The sequence below is a fragment of the Danio rerio genome, chromosome 4 (genome assembly GCF_049306965.1).
Source record: "Danio rerio strain Tuebingen ecotype United States chromosome 4, GRCz12tu, whole genome shotgun sequence".
In the NCBI taxonomy this organism is placed as follows: domain Eukaryota; kingdom Metazoa; phylum Chordata; class Actinopteri; order Cypriniformes; family Danionidae; genus Danio; species Danio rerio.
Window position 1 is genome coordinate 13,444,714 of NC_133179.1, and position 19,564 is coordinate 13,464,277.

Sequence of the window (19,564 nt, forward strand, 5' to 3'; positions counted from 1 at the left end):
TAGTTTTTATTAATAGCTTTTATAGTAAATATTCCTGTATAATTTTAATTAACTCTTATTCTGACTTGATTGTTACTTTAGCTACTTTTCTAGCCAACTAATTCAAATAATATGTCCTTTTTGTTTATATATTTTAGGAACTGTGAATATTTATTTATTGATATCATTTTAAATGCATTTTTCGCTTGACAATAAACACGCAAAAACACAGTCATATGTGGCTGTATGTCTTTTATGCTTTTTTTAAAGAGCCCCTATTATGGGGTTTTTAAAATGAGCTTCTATGCAGTGTGTAACACAGCTCTAAGTGGATGAAAACATCCAGCTGAGGTTTAAATCTGAAAATGCATCGTGTTTAAAACTACTGTTTCTTAGGGAAATAGTTGACACAGAGTCGAATAAATTAATCGAGTTGGGTTCGGATCTTTAGATTGTCAACACGGTACATCACCAAATAGTTCCAGTTCCGGTAAAATGTAAACGCGCTTTCACTTCAGACACTAACAGTAAGCAGGGGATCACGGGACTGATCATGAAGCGAAGATGATGATTCAGCTGCGGGGGAATAAATGGTTAAAGTTAATTTTCACAACAATCCCACAGTATAGCCAAGCTATGCTATGTTTGTTCCTGACATTTCTCTGTTTTTAATACAATAACCTACGCTGCAGCGCGGGATTCGCTGACCGTTTGCTATTGAAGGAGCAGCAGAGACTATGGGACTTTGTCAGACTTTGACAGGGACTTTGTCAATAACTTTTATAGTTCAAATGGACCAGTTTCTTCTTCCTCCGAATCATAACATTTAAGTGTCATTAAAATTGTTGCCTCATTTTGTGTAGTTTGCAAAATATATGTTTAATTGTGTGTTATAAGTTGTAATGGCCCAACGCGGCTTGTAATCACATATCCATTATAGATCAGTGCTTGTACTGAATCTCTCAGGTTAAATCTGTATGGGACTGTTCACATGTCGTGTCCAAAACTATGTTAAAATCGTGACGCGTGCTTCTTCCTTTACCAATTTAAATGCATTTCTGAGCTGGCAATCCTCTCCTGTTTGTTGCTATGGCCACCATCAGCTGTTCCTTACACGCGCAGCGTGGTCAATTTTCAAAATAGTTCAACTTTTGCCACTGTGTGGATTAATACTGAATGTGTGTCGTTATTACTTGGGGTTAGGTTTAGGAGTAGAGTAATATGCTTGTGTTTAACTACATTGCTTTATTGCATTCCTGCATTGGGCTCTCACATACTTTCTGGTACTTCATACTGTAGCCGCGGTGGCCAGTTCTTTCTGTCTCGTGCTGAATGCAGTCGACAAATATCAACAGACTGGGTCATCGGTCCAATTAGTGTAGATTAGCTTTGCGCTAAGGAGGGGTTTGGGAACAAATGAATCACTGAATGATTCATGTGGGGGTCACTGGGATAATTAGTTAAAAATAAATGCATATTTAAGACAATGAAATTGTTTTTTGACCTTGCATGCATATCAGCCTGTTGTTGGACACCCCCAAAACTAAAATATGACCTTTTTTAAATGTATAATAGGGGCTCTTTAAATAACTAAACCTTTATATTAACACAATGCTTTGCATAAATAAGTACACCGCATTTTTCAAATGAATATTTTTATCCATTTCTCAGTTAATATAGCCAATAATTTTAGTGCATTTAAACAATACTGTACCATAAACAATTATATCTCATTAAAATAAGAGTTTTGTCACATCAAATGAGAGTTTGGTCAACATCTTTACCAGCAATAGAAGCATAATACATGATTTGTTTTGTTTCTCTTAATTTTTCCTTTTTTTTTTTTTTTTTTACATTTTATTTAATATTTCCCCCTAACACAGGGATGTCACACTCAATTCCTGGAGGGTCACAGCCCTGCACAGTTTAGCAAAAACCCTAATTTAACACACCTGATCAAATTGAGTCATTCAGGCTTGTTTGAAACCTACAGGTAAGTGTGTTGGAGCAGGGTTGGAACTAAACTATGCAGGGCTGCGGCCCTCCAGGAATTGAGTGTGACATCCCTGCCTTAACATATTAATTTGAGTGTACTCGACTTACCTCTGGACTGTGATCTTAATTTTCTTTGTTAAACTAGTTCTAGTTTGGGCAGCTTTGGTACTGACTAATATAGTGTTCATGCTCTAATATATTATTTTAAAGCATCTTATTACTTTGTTAAAAGTTATAAGTTACTAGTTAATTAGCTAACGTTATCAGTAACTAAGAAATTTATGGTAACTAATAACCTTAATTTTTCCAAATTTGCTTTTGTAAAGCTTCTTTGAAACAATAATTATACAAATAAACTTGAATTGAATTGAATTATTAGAAATATGAATTTAAACGAGCTCTTTGAGGAGCGTTATTATGCTCTATGATGTCTATACATAATATTTCTTACTTTATTTTATTTACACACAAAGAGTACTTAACATCTAACACAATCATCTACTAATCAGACAGCCAAACCTCCTGTTTGCTCACTCAGAAGTGTACTATCTAGGGTCAGTCACCCTGTGGAAGGGGTTAAAGGGTGACGAGGGGCCATAAAGACAAATGATGATCTTGCTCTGTCTCTTTGAAAGTGACACAGACGTCTGGTCATATCCAGGCCACCCTGAGAGACACACACACAAAAAAAACCTGAAGCCGAGTCCCCTGTGAACGGCAAGGTCCGCTGCTCTATTCATAGACCCGCTCTCAGATTCCTAATGCAGTCAGATGGAGGAGGGAAGAGTGTATATGGAAATGGACCTCTGTGAACTCAAGCTCTGGTTTGGGAAACAGGTACATTGAGGGCTCACTGGGTGAACAGAAGCTGTTGATCCAGGACAACACTTGTGTGTCAGTAGGACAACAACATCATCTGCGAGAAGCAATGTATAAATGCAAACAAGTCTGTGTTAGACTAGATTTTTCCCCCCAAGCATCACAGAGGAGAAAGACTGTCCTATAGCTGGTTTGTCGAGCTGTGTGGAGCATGGTTTTCCAAATAAGCATATGTTGCTTTTGAGAAGGTGTCCGGTGCATATTGAAAACCAACAACAATCAAGCAAGCATGATTATTTGGTGTCATGGCTTTGCAATCAAAAAATGTGAAGTCAGAAAACAGATTCTAACATAACCAAAGGGTAGTAAGCACACAATGAAAAGTAAGCATATGTTGCTTATGAGAAAGTGTCTGGTGCATATGGAGAGGAAACGATTGTGTCTCCTACATTAAGCCTGCATTAAGCACACAAAGAATTGCACTATAGACCTTTTTCTTGGCAGCTGCATGGAGGGCGTCATAACGACCAGCATCTTCCGGTAAAATGTTTAAAACTTCCGTTTACAGTGTTTACAATAGGTAATTTGCGCTCCGAAAATGCATCTCAGTAGCTTTTTGAGTGGATTTCCGAGTGTTGACACACAACTTTGAAAAATGCATGTTAAAGCTGTTATAATCTGTCAGATTTGGTTCAAGCGCAAAAGAAAAACCTTCTGTGGGTGTGTATGTTTCCACGGCCTGTCAGCTGTTAGCTCAGCGGCTCTTCAACACACACACATGCAATACTTCACTGCTTTATAGAGTTAACCAGATTACTGGCATGAAACAGGTTTGTAAGTCATGCAATTGATAAAAATGACCAATAAAAGTCTGTTACTGAAACTCTGCTGGCTGATTTGCAAGTTCATTCAAATCGCGAGCCGTTTATGTTTCATTTAGTGTGTAGTATTTACCAGGGTTTGTGTTTTTCTGTCATTTCAAAATCTCACTTTATTTTCACTTTGTCACAGTTATAAATCAAGCTGATTTCCCTCAAAAAAATCTGAACTTAAGTTTGGTTTTAGTTTCCAGAATAAACGTATTCAATTCAAATGCCTTTGTATAGTGCTTTTTACAATAATTGTTGTTACAAAGCAGCTTTACAAAAGGTGCACATTACTGCACTACAAGGAAATTAGGTTAAAGTTACAATCAAATATAAGTTATTATATATAAACATAGCTAACTTGCAGTTTTATAGCATGTAGGTGATGTTTATGTGTTTAATGAAGTGTAATTGTGTAATAGTGTATGTGTTGTCATTGAATTCTTCAATGACGAGTCCCCCTTTTTGATGCAACCAGTCTAAAAGTAATAGGTCATTATTAAATTAATATTACCTCATCATTTACTCACACACAAATGATTCTCTTTTCTTTCTTCAGTTTAAAACAAAAGAAGAAACTCTAAAGAATGTTTGACATCCGTAGTATAAAAATATATATATTATAGAAGTTTTTCAATTATTCCTCACTTATCTTCCATCGGGTTCAACAGAAAAAAGAAACTCAAGCAGGATTGGAACAAGTGAAAGATGAGTAAATAATGGCAGAATTTAAGTGAACTATATCTTCAGATAATATTTTAACAAAGAAAACATTTAAAATAATCCACTGTATAAAAAAAATGAACAAAAGCTGTTACTCCAATGCATGCACTAATATATATATATATATATATATATATATATATATATATATATATATATATATATATATATATATATATATATATATATATATATATATATATATATATATATATATATGTATGTATATATATATATATATATATATATATATGTATGTGTATATATATATATATATATATATATATATATATATATATATATATATATATATATATATATTTTTTTTTTTTTTTTACAAATACACTCTTAAAAATTAAAGATTGAATAGAGTCTGGAGCTTGACAGTATTACTCAAATAGAAGTTAAATGAGTTAACATAGTGAGAGTGCTTAGTTGTGGGTGACCTATCCTTTTTAACAAATGACTTGATATATTACCAATTCAGGCAACAGGTGGGATGAGCCGTAACGCAGTCCCGCTGTTCCCGGGACCCCGAGGGCCTGACCTGGACCACCTCCACTAACATGAGAAGCTGTATTTGTCTGCAAACACACCACACAATAGACTGACCTGTAGAACTTCAGCAGGTGAAGGTGATCTGTCCCACATCAATCCATCAGTTCATCTTCCGCACTGATAACTAATCACAGCCAAGCCCTGTGAACGTTAACCAAAGTGATCCACAAATAAACCTTCTGATCGCGTTCTGAAGAGTCCAGAGCTTATCAACTCAAATCAATTATATATATTGGATATTCTATAGTAAAATTCTTACCTCAATATTACTGCTCCATGAAGATTGTCCTGTAATTAAGGAGAAGTCAATGAATTTATTGTTATATTAATGAACACATTGAACGAACAGCATGCACATTTTATTAGCATCTGCATCTAAATTTAGCTTTAATCTGCTAATCTAATAGAGTGTCATAAAGCGTCTGTTGTCTTACAGGCTGGAGCAGTTATATGTGAAGGTCAGATGTGGATGTTTACAAAAGATGATCTTCATTGAAGAAGTTGTGAGGTAAATGTGTGTTCTGCTGGTTTACAGACTACATATCTTGCTCTTTGTGTCTACTCTAGGGACATGCATCATAAACATTTTGAGCTCTTCGTGGTCATGACGAGTGAATGATAATACTTTTATTTAAACTTTTTCTTATGAAGGGCCAAAAACCAAACTGTGTGACTAGTGGGTCGAATGTAAATACAGTTGCCATGGGTAATTTTCTAATTCATGTAATAATATTTAAAAATGAGTAGAAAACATTGCTTTAAGTGAACTAATACAGTATTTTTATAATGAACTTTTGCAGTAATTGCAGTAAAATTCAGTAAAATTGCAGTAAAAACAAAACAATCCCATTTATAATAGGATCACACTAGTTTTTGCCTTGATTTTCTTGTTGATGCCTTTTACATAGTCCTCTATCCAGGACTATTTTTATTTCAGTTTGCTTTTTAGTAAGTGGTTACATAAAAAAAAAAGATTATCTAAAATTAGAAACGGCGATCTCTGTCTAATTCGCCCCAACACTCTCCATCATTCTCATTCTCCTCTCAGATGGGATGGTGGGCTAAATTAAAGCTTACAATGGGCCAACTTTGACCTGCCGGCCCTACTTTGGGCATCTTAGATTTAAAGAAACACTCCACTTTTTGCTATAGGCTCTGTACTTGAGTTAAGCAGTTGAGTTTTACCATTTTTAAACCCATTCGGACAAACTCTAGGTCTGGCTGGAGTACATTTAGCTTAGCTTAGCTTAGCATAGATCATTAAATCGGATTGGACCATTAGCATCTCACTTAAAAATGACCAAAATTCCTTTAATAACCCAAAAATCCTATAATAAATAATTTTACTATTTAAAGTTTGACACTTGTGAAGTTATATCGTGTACTAAGACTGACGAAAAATGAAAGGTTGCCATTTTCTGAAAATCTGAAAATCTGAAAATATCCAGAAAATCTTGGAAACCATTGAAATGCTTGTGAGAAGATTTACAACTATTTTAGGAGCTGTGTTATATCATTGCGCCTGCTGCAGCCATGGTATAGCAGCAATGTTTCTTGATTATTACGCCAAAAATGAAAGCTTAGTTCCTAACCATATTGGCCAAGAAAAAATATTTTTAAAGTACTATTTAAGAAAAAAAGAATTCAGAAGCATTAACAGATCTTTATATTCATATCAGCTTCATGTAAATATACATGCAAAATAAAAGATCATGTAAATGTCATTATTATGCTGACACCCAAAACAGGTTTTACCAATTTGTAGTAAAACCTCAAAATTATTAGCCCCCCTTTTAATTTTTTTTCGTTTAAATATTTCCCAATGATGTTTAACAGAGCAAGAAAATGTTCACAGTAAGCCTGATAATGTTTTTTTTCTTTTAGAGAAACTCTTATTTGTTTTACTTTTAGCTATAACAGAAGCATTTTTTAATTTATTTTTTAATTTAAGGTCAAAATTATTAGCCCCTTTTAGCTATATTTTTTTCGATAGTCTGCAGAACAAACCATCGCTATACAATAACTTGCCTAATTACCCTAACATGCCTAGTTAACCTAATTAACCTAGTTAAGCCATTAAATGTCACTTTAAGCTGTATAGAAGTGTCTTGAAAAATATCTAGTCAAATATTATTTATTGTCATCATGGCAAGTAAATTTCTGATAAACAGTAATTGGGGAAGAAAATAAACAGGGGGGCTAATAATTCAGGGGGCCTAATAGTTCTGAATTCAAATCTAAATACATAAATAAATACATTAATAAATAGATAAAAATACCCTAAAATGAAAAAAGATTGAGGTCTATACTCCTACAATTATTCGTAAAGTAAAAAAAAAAAAAAAACTGCACAGCTAACCATGTTTTAATCAATCAGTCTTTCCAAAACTCTAATCATCTAAATCTTCTTTAAATACTATTTTTACTTTCTCTAAATTCTTAAACTCTGATAATGTAATGTTTTTTATATGTACAATCAGCAAAAATGACAAAATGCACAATCAGCAAACTTGTCTTTAAAACATCCAGTGGTGCAAAATCTCACCATGTTCACTTCCTGTGATGAACGAGTTCAGGAAAGTAAGAACAGAAAAACTCCAGTGTCCTTTGACCCGGAGCTGCCGGACAGACCTTACCTACACACCTTGTTAAGGTCAAAGAGTAACCAACACAAAGACCACAAAAACCACTTTATTCTTCATCTTCCTTGTTCTATCACCACAAGATTAACTAATTAGCTGACTAGTTAAAGAATAAACAGTCCAGAGTGAAAACACTGAGCTGCGAAACTGAAAAGAATGCATTTTAAGCACAAAAACATAATCCATCACCAGAAACACTTCAACTATGATATGATGAAACATTAGCTTGCTTTCAGTCAGCAAATGCTAGGGATGCTAACATTAGCTCAGAGTAACAACAACTAAAAACATGACCTTATTTCTGAATGTTCACTGTAAAAACCAACAGTCAGCTTTATTAAATGAAATGAGTGTAGTTAACTCAAAATTGACTGAAAGTTAATTCTACTCATTTGAAAACAGTTCTAAACTAATAAATAAATACCTCATTACTCCAACTTAAATGTTCACAGTACTCATATAGATTTGTTTTTTTTTAACTGGAATGATTTGTCACAATCGGTTTCCTAAAACGGTTTGAGTTGCCTTAACTTACTGGGTTTTACAGTACTCAGCTGGTTTGAGTTCTCTTCATTTATCAGGTTTTACTGTTCTCAAATTGCTTCACTTGAATTAAGTTCACAGTACTCATTAGGATTAGTTTTTTTTACTCAAATGATTTGTTCTAATCGGTTTCCTCAAATAGTTTGAGTTTCCTTAACTTTTTGGGTTTTACAGAATGTTTGAAGGCAGTTTCTCTTGGTTATGCAAACATTAAGAGAACATTAAATGTTATAACTAAGTACACTATCATCGACCTCTCAGTTTTTGGATATCTCTTTAATATTCTATAATAATCGTTTAATTTGTCCCACTACTGAAATCTGTGTGTGTAGATTTTAATTATAAGTCAGTTTTCTCACAATGAACTTGACCAAATGTTGACCAAACAGTTGAACATTTCCCAAATTAAACATGTTTCATATTGTCCATTCAATCATCCATTAAATGGATCATTTAACATGATTTAATATTTCAGACCTCAGATAGTGTGTGATGCTGCAGTTTGAACATAAATACACTGTAAATGAAATAGATAATTTTACGGTTTATTTTCGGCAGCTGGGGTGCGGAATTGCGGAAATATACCGTGAAATAATAAATTATAGAAATGTCCTTAAATGTACTTTTCTGGTAAATTTCTGTAAATAAATAACCCGTATTTTACAGTAAATTTATGTAATTTAATGTTCTTTATTTAAAGTTTTTTTTTTCATGTGCCACAGCTGCCGAAAAAACCCCCCGTAAAATTACGGATTTGTTTTACAGTGAATCTGCAACATTATAACACAAAGTTGAATGCAACAGGAGATATTTTCTTATGCAGAACAAGCTTTTGAAAGCTAACAAATGGCTGTTAGGGACTACAAAGAGCTTCTTAGTGCAAATGTGACATCACCAACCCTAAAATTTGCATAAACCTGATCCCTATGCCCTAATCCCTTCTAAGGATTTAGGGTGTACTCACACTATGCTATCCGAACCATGCCCAGGCCCGTTTCCCGGATCGTTTGAGAAGTGTGAGTGCTATGAATCGGGCTCAGGCACGGTTCACATGGCCGGCCCTGACCCAGATGGAGGAGGTGTGCCAGAGCACGGCTCACTTGGGCTTTGGCGTGATACGCTTGTAGTGTGAGTGCAAAGTATGCCTGAGCCCGAAACTGAAGACGAAGTGTGACATTTAAGGGACTGTTTCATATGGATTTAATAATCACTCTTACTGTTCAATTAACGCAAACTGTCGTAGATTATTAAAGACGTAAACCCATCACTGCACGACACCTGCACCTTTAACAAACCTTCTAATTCCTGCGGCGCGAGGACTTTATGATTGTTTATGAGAGTCAAAAGTGGCTGATCTGTTTGGCGAAATATTTGACTGCGTGTCACCGCATCTTAAACGAATTAAAACGATATAATGATATAAAGAAATGTCCACAGTACTGAGCGAGAGCGCTTCTTAAACTGAACAGCGCATCATCCATGATGTAAGCGTGCTCAGGGCCGAATGTGATGTGAGTGCGGACAAGTGACAGGAGGGGGGGCAAGTGTGCTTCGGCCCGATTCAAGGCAACTGTACATAGTGTGAACACGCCCTTATATCCTCTAGAGCAGGGGTGTCCAAACTCAGTCCTGGAGGGCAGATGTCCTGCAGAGTTTAGCTCCAACTTGCCTCAAAACACCCGCAAGCATGTTTTTAGAAATCCTAGTATGAGCTTGATTAGTTAGCCTGGGTTTGTCTGATTGGGGTTGGAACTAAACTTTGCAGGACACCGGCCCTCCAGGACTGAGTTTGGACACCCCTGCTCCAGAGTGACAGGGACTTATGGCCTAGGGATGAGCCCTATACTGAATATCCCATTTGGAGCTCACCATACTAACACACCAATCATAGCCCATTGTGTGTTTTTAATGGAGTTGCCTAGCAGAAATTCAACAGAGCATTTTTATGAGAACAGACGTAGCGGTGTTCAATAATGTTTAAATGTGAAAAAGAATGCATTAAAATAAAAATAATAATCTAAACATAACATACAGTCCACTCCATGAACACGATCAAACTTTCTAAATGATTTGAATGAGCACCATTTAATGTTTTAGGACGAAAGATTACTCAAAACTTCATGAACAGACTGAAGGTGTGTAGCAGCTGTAAATGTGTGTGTGTGTGTGTGTGTGTGTGTGTGTGTGTGTGTGTGTGTGTGTGTGTGTGTGTGTGTGTGTGTGTGTGTGTGCGTGTGCGTGTGTGTGTGTGCTGGCAGGCCAAAGGCTCCATCTGCCGGCACAGATGAGAGAAGTGGACAACTAACACTCCCATTCACTGCAGTTTAGAGGACGCCAAATGAACACATTCCCCACTCCAGCCCTGATCAATCTGTCCTGACACTTTCTCTCTCAGTGCACATCAGACACGAATACAGCAGTCACTGCTTCATCTCTTACACATTTACAGCATTAAGTACATTAAGAACGTTTCGACGGATTACTAATAAAAATGGGAACGATTTGATTACGACTGCAACACAAACATCTTTAGATTTAAATGATTAGGAGCCTATTTATTTTATTTTTTCTTTATTTTATTTATTATTACATACAAATATGAACAAATTGAAAATATATATTTTTTCAATATATATTTTTTGAACACAATTAACTTGAATTTTAGTCAAAAAAAATATATATACGATGATGACAATTTTTATTATTATTATTATTATTATTATTATTATTATTATTAAGTAGGATTTTGTTTATTTTTAAGTCTACTTTTACAGTTTGACATGCAAACCACTGCAGAAATGTTCTAACTAACAGGCCCATGTCATATATAGTTCAGATACTTAATAAATAATCTACTATAAATTTAAACAGTTAACGTAAGCTACATGTTTTTTGTTTTTCTCAAGCTTTGGAGACTGAACATAAATTCCACTTTTAAATAACAGGTCACCTATAGCTGTTGTCATGAACCACGGCTGTGTTTAAAATAACATCAATGTTTTCAAAGTGCACTATATAAGCGCAATTGTAAACATGAAGATCGCTAAAACTGGACTTTAAAAATGCTTTGAAAGCTAATTACACCTAGGAGAGATGACTTGAATGTTTTTTTTTATCATTCCAAGTTTAAATGTTAGAATGTTCTAAATGAATAGGGCATAGGGGGAGATAACTGGGAATAGAACTGGAATTTTTCTAACTAGCTCTAGAGGTGTAGCATAGAGGGTCAAGCAAAGAAGTTTGTGACGCAGTTTTCCAATGTTCGTTGGAACGATGGATTTGGGGAATACCAAATCAATGAACTACGTTTGTTACGACACAACTTGCGACATTTTCGAAATCATCCCCCCAGGCTGGTTATAACAGAAAATCCCTCTTTTTCTCATTACATTGTAAAATAAAATTAGAATTATATTTGTATAATTTTAACCTTATATTTTTTCCCTTGCCTAAATTAGACAAAAAATCCTTTCAGTGAGCAAGTCTGAATGTGAACTATTGGAAACTGAAGTCATGAAAAGTGACTGTTATCGATGGCGGTAAGTCGGTGAGTATGTCTCTGTTTATTTGACTTTCACACAGTAGTTGTAAAAGAAATTCCTCTTCCGTCATATGGCGACAGAAATCCCAGCTATGCTCAAGACAGGCTTTGGCCAAGCGGAGACACATGTAAAGTTTATGAATAGAGCAAGTTTTGGTCAGTACAGAATCTCTATTGGCTGCAGCAAACCGCAGCTTTGTGAGTTTTTCCTCGAAGGCAAATGTTTTTCCAGCGGAGGAAATATTTTCAGAGGCATGATGTCCCCGTCTCTCTCTTAGACACACACACACATCTGTGCACAAATACAAACACACACTCACACACATACATTCAACAATCATTCATACACAGCCCTGATCAATTCTGGCCTGTTCTTGAATTAACTTGCTTTCATTGACACATTTATGGAGCGTTGGTCTGCGGGACAGGGAGCCTTAAAAAGAGAGCGGAACATTTCTGATCTCAAAAAAAAAAAAAAAAAAAAAAACGTACTGAGGACTGTGACTAGATTTTGTGTAATTTATAATGCATATTATTTTACATTAACTGAGATTCAGCCTGTATCAAATTTTTTATATAAATATCGTTCTACACTTACCGGCCACTTTATTAGGTACACCTTAGTAGTAACGGAATGGACCCCCTTTTGCCATCAGTACTGCCTTAATTCTTCGTGGCATGGATTCAAGAAGGTACTGGAAATATTCCTCAGAGATTTACGTCCATTTTAACAAGATAGCATCAAGCAGTTGCTGCAGATTTGTCGGCTGCACATCCATGATGCGAATCTCCCGTTCCACCAAATCCCAAAGGTGCTCTATTGGATTGAGTTCTGGTGACTGTGGAGGCCATTTGAGCACAGTGAACTCATTGTCATATTCAAGAAACCAGTCTGACATCATTCATGCTTTATGACATGCGGGTTACTTGCCATCAGAAGATGGGTACACTGTGGTCATTAAGAGAGGGACATGGTCAGCAACAATACTAGGCTGTGGTGTTAACAGGATGCTCAATTGGTACTAATGGACCCAAAGTGTGCCAAGAAAGTAACCCCCACACCATTACACCCCCACAACCAGCCTGAACCGTTGATACAAGGCAGGATGGGTCCATGCTTTCATGTTATTGACGCCAAATGTTGCAGCAGAAATCAAGACCCATCAGACCAGGCAACGTTTTTCCAATCTACTATTGTCCAATTTTGGTGAGCCTGTGCAAATTGTAGTCTCAGTTACCTGTTCTTAGCTGACAGGAGTGGCACCCGGAGTGATCTTCTGCTGCTGTAGCCCATCTGCCTCAAGGTTGGATGTGTTGTGCCTTCAGAGATGCTCTTCTGCATACCTCGCTTTTAACGAGTATTGTTTGAGTTACTGTTGCCGTTCCATCAGCTCGAACCAGTCTATTGGGCAGGTGTACCTAATAAAATGGACAGTGACTCTATCTATCTATCATAATAATAAGAACAACAGAATTCTAAAAGCATTTACAAAAATGCTCAATTTAAATGTTAACTGAAAGCAAAGCTATAAATATAAATTAGACAATATATAAAACTATACATAGAATTAATTAATAACAATGAACATTTATTAAATCCAATAAGGCTTAAGATGAAGACCAAATGAAAAAACTGAAATGAAAATAACTTAATGTTAAGTAAATTTGCCCATTTACTTCCATTGTAAGTGCCTCAAGGTACACTCCTTGCCCAGAAAAAAAGTGATTGCTATTTATGCGCATGAACAACGGTTTGGTAAAATGGTGTTAAATCCAAATATATAATGTAATATATTGTCTTTAATAAGTCTGCATCACTAAAATGGTCATTGATTCATTCTAGACTAAGTGACTTCCTTACATTTTGACTTGAAAGGTTTTTGTGGGTCAGTAACTCCAGTTATTGATCAGTTCCCTGTTAAGTAAATGAGCGTGTAGACCTTAGGGATAAGGACACACACTTAAGCTAAAGCTGCATACCTTCACCTGGAGTGTGGTTTTCCATTGCGGAGCAAAGGTCAGTCTTGTGGCCTCTGTCTGGATTGAGGAGGTGATTGGTGAGGCCTGCTCCATCAGGAATGTTGGGAATGTGGGATGATAGAAAAAAGTGAATGAGGGCCTGCAAAGGTCAATGTTGTCACTACCTGCAAAATACACACACACACACACACACACACACACAAAATAAAAAGCATTAAACAATCTGTGCTTTTCACTGCTTTTTTTTTGTATTTTGGTTTTTACTGTGTATTTGTGCTGATTAACAAGAAAAGATATGGTAAAACAAGTATATGCATTTATGTAAAAGCTAAAAAAAATCAAAATGACCTAACATTATCTACAGATTATAAACTACATGTATGCGGATCAAAGCCGAGGAAGTTTTCAAGATTCAAAATCAATGAATGTGCAATTCATTTTTTACCCTGTACACTAGAATGTCTCCTCTTTTTGTATGATAAAAATCACTATAATTTTTACCATGATTGTACACAAATCCAGCGGCAACACCAAAAGCTCCAAAAGTATTACATTTATTCCCTTAAAACAGCTCACAGATTGTAACGTTTCGAGCACACTGGCTCTTCATCTGATGTCATAGAAATATTAAATGCTGCAAATTTAATACTTTTGGTGTTTTCGCCTTTTCATATATGTTTGCGTAACTTTGGTTTGGCAGAGCACACAGTTTAGATTGATGTGCATGTTTTTGTTAATTTTTTTTTTTTCATGAGGATACAGCCACTAAATTTTCATTCAGTTTAACAACATTATATTTTGCTAAAAAAATCTTGTCAGGCATATTTAGAACAAGAATCATTTGCTGCCATTAAAAATTAAGGATTATTGTACACAGAAAGAATTATTCAAAGATGATTCCTTGCAAGTTAAGTGGTTGTAATCAATTTATTTGGGCTGAATTTAAACAAACAAATTAGGTTGAACATTGCTAAACTTATATTGTTTGTGTAAATTTAACCCATATAAATTGTTTGCAACAATTCTGCAGACATATTTTTTTCAGTGTACAGCCCCCAAAAAAATCTATTAATTGTCATGTTAATCTTTATACTCATTATTAACTCTATAATAAATAAGGACACAGTCTGAGAAAATAAAATTTCTCTTTTAATATTTAAAAATAGCATACGTCACTTCTAGTTTCAAAAGCAAAACCAATGTCTCAAACTATATCAATATTTAACATCGAAACAGTGTTTATATTTAAAGTGTACAAAAAATTTACGATTAAGAATCCTCCAAGCCATGAAAAGTTACTCAAGTAGTATCAAGCAACATATTAAAAAAAATAATAAAAAAGAAACATTTTAGACAAAGATAGACTCAAATAAAACACAGTTAAGAACTTACTTGAGTTTAACAAGAGCAACCTGTCATCAAATAGTTATGTCTAATCTGAAAATCAATAATCAAAACTGCTAATAAAATGTTTACACAACCCAATCTCATGGAGAAACAATACAATTTGCACAAACAAACGCTATAAAATAGTTGCCAATTAAATATGAATACCGAAGAAACTGAAAAACAAAAGTATTTGAGATTATTTCCACTGATTTTTATGTACTGATCCTGCCAAGAAAAAAGATTTTGTGTCTTCGTTCAATGGACCGAACCCTAACATCTGCCTAATCTCACTACTCAAACAGGTGAAGAATTTGCCAAAAGCCCATTTACCATTAGCCTAAGCAAACAGAGGAAGTAAAACTACACTAAATCACCATGAAACACCTGCCAAGGCCAACAGGAAAACAGTAGATTAAAGCAAACTAAGTTAAACTCATTTGCTTGGGTGGTGGAAGGCGACACCAAAGTTTGTCAAGTCAACCCATGTTTGAGCCTTTTCCAACTGAATTTATAATTTGAGCTTTCCTTTATTCATTCATTTTCCTTCAGCTTAGTCCCATTATTCATCAAGGGTCACCACAGCGGAATGAACCACCAACTTATCCAGCATATATTTCACAAAGCCGATGCCCTTCCAGCTGCAACCCAGTAATGGGAAATATCTATAAAAACTAATTCACACACATACACCACGGACAGTTAAGTTTATTCAGTTAACCTATAGCCCATGTCTTTGGAATGTGGGGAAAGCCACGCGAATACGAGGAGAACATGCAAACTTCTTGCTGTGAGGCGACAGTAATTACCAATAAGCCATTGTGTCGCCCTAATTTGAATTTTTCAATTCAATTAATCTGTATTTTTAGCGCTAATATCAGACCTTATAATAACAAACATTACCAGTCAACTAACAATGTAGTAGTATGCATGCCAGGCCAGTAGATGGCGATGTCACTATGTTAAGAAGCTCTACACATCTGCACACATAAAGTCTTGTATTCTGACTTGGTTTTGATTGAGCAGTCCTCATGCATCTCCTTAGATTTGTAACTTGACATATAGCATCGCTATGGAAATAGTTCGTACTTTCAGACACCCAAATGACATTTTTTTCTGGTGTGAATGACAAAAATGCACAAAAAGTTTGGGTCCCACTTTATATTAAGTGGCCTTAACTAATATGTACTTACATAGTAATTAATAGTTTGTTACAATGTACTTATTGTGTAAATAAATGTATTTACCATGTACTTATGCTTGATTAAATACATGTATGTAATTACATCTGTAATTAACTTTTGTAATTACATTTGTAAATACACTGTTGACCATCCCTTACACCTTAACCCACCCTTAAACCTACCCATGCCACCAAACCTGTCCATAACCCAACCTCTATCCCAACTCAAAAGCACCACAAGTGTTCTCAAATACATTATAAACTCAGTAAGTACATTGTATTTATTTTTTGATGTAAGTACATAGTAGTTAGGGACACTTAATATAAAGTGGGACCAACCCGGTTACTGATCAATCCCCCTCAAGTCTTTCCAAATCCCCTGAGATTTTTGTTGTTCTTCGCAACACAAATTAAGATATTTTAGATGAAATCTGAGAGCTCTCTCATCCTCCATGGTCACACAACTTTCAAAAAGGACCTCAAAAAAGTCAAGAGTTAAACAAAGGTTGAGTAATTAATAATAAAAACATTTTATTTGGTTGACTAACTCTTTGGGCAGTTGATCATATTAGGAAAAAGTACATTGGATGCACAATATGCATCTCACATGTACATGCTTTCTGGTGTGGATAGTGTAAATAAATGCCGTCTCAGAGCGTCTGACTGGCCATCCTCTGGCAGCAGCGGAGCGCGTGAGCACTGCTCACAGGGACTCTGAAAGAATGCACTTTCTGTGGGCCCGCTCCAAGATTTGTTTTGAAAGGAAGCCAGGGGAAAGTCTGGAAGGCTAAGTGGAAGCAACTGAGCAGTGGTGACATCCTAAAGATCTGGCGTTCGCTCAATGCTCCCTGCCGCCCAGGGAGCCAGAGGCAAGTTCTCTTGCTTTAGAAAGAAAGTAAAAAGAGAACATAAAAGTAAAAAAAGCGTCAATGAGGAAAAAATGTTTTTGTAAGCAGATCTCAAGTGTTTACTTGGTGCTCCTTAGCAATTACGTGTCAAGACCTGTACACACGTTTTTACAGTTTTCTGTTTATGTTAGAGTTTTTGGCTTTTGGTGATATACTTTAAATTTGAACTCTTTCATTCCTCAGATGTAGTAGTTCATCTATCAACACACACACAGCAAACTTATTTACTCAGCAAGCAAAACAACCATGCAAATTTGCTTTAAAAATGCAAGAGCATGCAGCCAAGTCAAAACTGATTTTCAGCAAAAAAGCTTGAGTCATAAATTGCCAATCACAAAACAAGGTATCTCTAACATGTTCCTACCTAAGAAAGTACCAGGTTATACAAGTTAGCAACAAGGGTTAAGGTTAGCTTCAGAGGTAAGTTTACAGAAAGTACCTAGTTATATACCGATTCTAGGTAATGACTTGAATTGTTACCAGGCACGTGCACACATAGGGCTCAACCTGTGCAGTGCACATGCCCTTTTTAGTATTAAATCGAAAGTGCCCTTCCAAAGTGATCTGAAGTGCCCTAGCGACACCAAACAACCCCCCTCCCCCCCACTTCAGTTTTCGCTCAACATATCCCCTCCTCCGCTCTTCAGTTTCGTGCGACATATCTCAAAGTTGTAGCTAAATCCACAGACATCAACCAAAACATTGGCAAATGATTTTAAAACAATCACCCCCCACCTTGCACCTCAAGAAAGATTTCACATTAATGCACAGAAATCACTACCTTTTTTATCCTTTCTCATAAAAACTACCTAGTCTGATTCTTTTTATGGGAAACGGTGAATGAAGTTGTTTGGTCCAAGGCATATACTTACTTTTTCAAGTCAGAGTTTAACTCAAAAAGCAGTTGTTCTGAACTGCTCAATTCTCCAGAAAATTTTCCACATTTCTGGGCTGCAGCGCAGGGAAATTCCCATGGCTTCCACCGCTAAGTTGTTCCAGAACAGGATCATTTTATTCTCAGGTATGCAAATCATGAGCGCTTTGTAACCATTCTATATTTAACTCCGAGCTTTGAGATACTGGCTTTTCTCCCATGGGCTCTCAGAGAGAGGGGGCCAGCTAAGAACCTTAATCTCGTCTTTTCCTCCAGATTCAAGATCTGCACAGGCTGAAACTACAAAGGCACAAATGCCCTCTGTCAGTTTTATGGTGTCAGCTCTTGAATATTCTTTTATAAGAGCTAATTTTCGCTCGATGGTATGAACCGCAGAACTTGGCAACGAAACAAGAGGCCCAGTGGCCACAATTTCGCTCCACTTTCTCTGAGGCCTAATTGATCCCAGAATCTGAATGCCATTCTGAACTTCCTTTCTCACAAACACACACCTCTACCTAATAATTAATCACATGGTTAACATGTTCCATACATCCTCTACTTAAAGACTAAATGACCTTTCACCACATCTCCCTGTGTCAATATGGTTCGGCTCCATTCCTTTCCCTGCAAAACAAAGGCTCCCCTTGGTTATTATCCGAAGGCTCCATAAGAAGCACATCAGATTCTTTATTAAACCAGCTCGCTTACATTCCAAAACTGTCTCCATCCTAATGCTTAAGTTTCCCTTCACAACAACGAGTCAGATTTTACTTGTCTGTAAAAAGTTACACTTCTGCACTCATCACCTATTAAAGTTCTCCCAAAGCATCCGCTCAGACAGCTGCAGGGTCACGTGGAGGACACATTCACTGGGTTCATCAGGATGTGTGCTCAAGATGCAAACTTAAGCAGTCAAAACAACCTGGCAGATTCAAAACAAACAGGGACAGAAATTACGTTTCTCCGGCCGAAGGGATGCTGCACTTGGAATCTTCATTCCCATACACCAGCTGCAGACAAACACACACGTCCAGAATAACAGCACGTACTCCTAAACCAAACACAGGGGTCATGGTGAGCCTCATCCCCTTGACCAACTTCAAAACACAGAGCTGCTTTTTAATTCCCTGTCCTGGGAAAAGAATGTCTTACCGAGGCTGCAAATGAACTATTTGAAGAGCATAGATCACCGCTGGACACTTCCTGATAGCAATGCTAGGAATAACAAGGCGGCTAGATCCTGGGGTTTATTTATGTTCAGCATGCCGGAGAGGTGGTGTGGTGATCGCCTGGTGGCATTCCAAAGCTGTGATGTCTCACTTACAGATGCCCAATTCCAGTTCAGCAAATGCCATGCAAAACAACCGTTGATAGAACGGGTAGTTTCATTTAGTTTAATATTGAAACTAGTGCCAATTTCCATCTTGAATTTGTTGGCTTTAGGGTTTGGGATTGGTGCAACCTTGAGTTGTTGGTACAGAAAGAGCCTGGTAATGCACTGAGACCTAGGCTATACTGCAAACCCTCGGACCTTCATGTGGTTTCTGTCAAACTGCACGATTTG

General features: G+C 36.3%; 1 protein-coding gene across 34 annotated transcripts in view; it reads right to left on the bottom strand.

Moving 5' to 3' along the window:
* msrb3 (methionine sulfoxide reductase B3) overlaps nt 1-19,564 on the bottom strand; it is a 113,427-nt gene that overhangs the window by 68,521 nt on the left and 25,342 nt on the right. For 5 of the 34 annotated variants that reach the window (XR_012401493.1, XR_012401503.1, XR_012401487.1 and 2 more), the window contains 5 exons: nt 13,647-13,810; nt 12,905-13,085; nt 12,265-12,505; nt 5,200-5,228; nt 4,718-5,081 (listed from right to left, as the gene is read on the bottom strand). The gene's annotated coding sequence lies outside the window, so the exon portion shown is untranslated. Of the gene's footprint in view, nt 1-1,842; nt 2,891-4,717; nt 5,082-5,199; nt 5,229-12,264; nt 12,616-12,904; nt 13,086-13,646; nt 13,811-19,564 lie in introns of those variants that run through there. The other 29 variants (XR_012401491.1, XR_012401504.1, XR_012401488.1 and 26 more) reach the window with 11 other exon arrangements.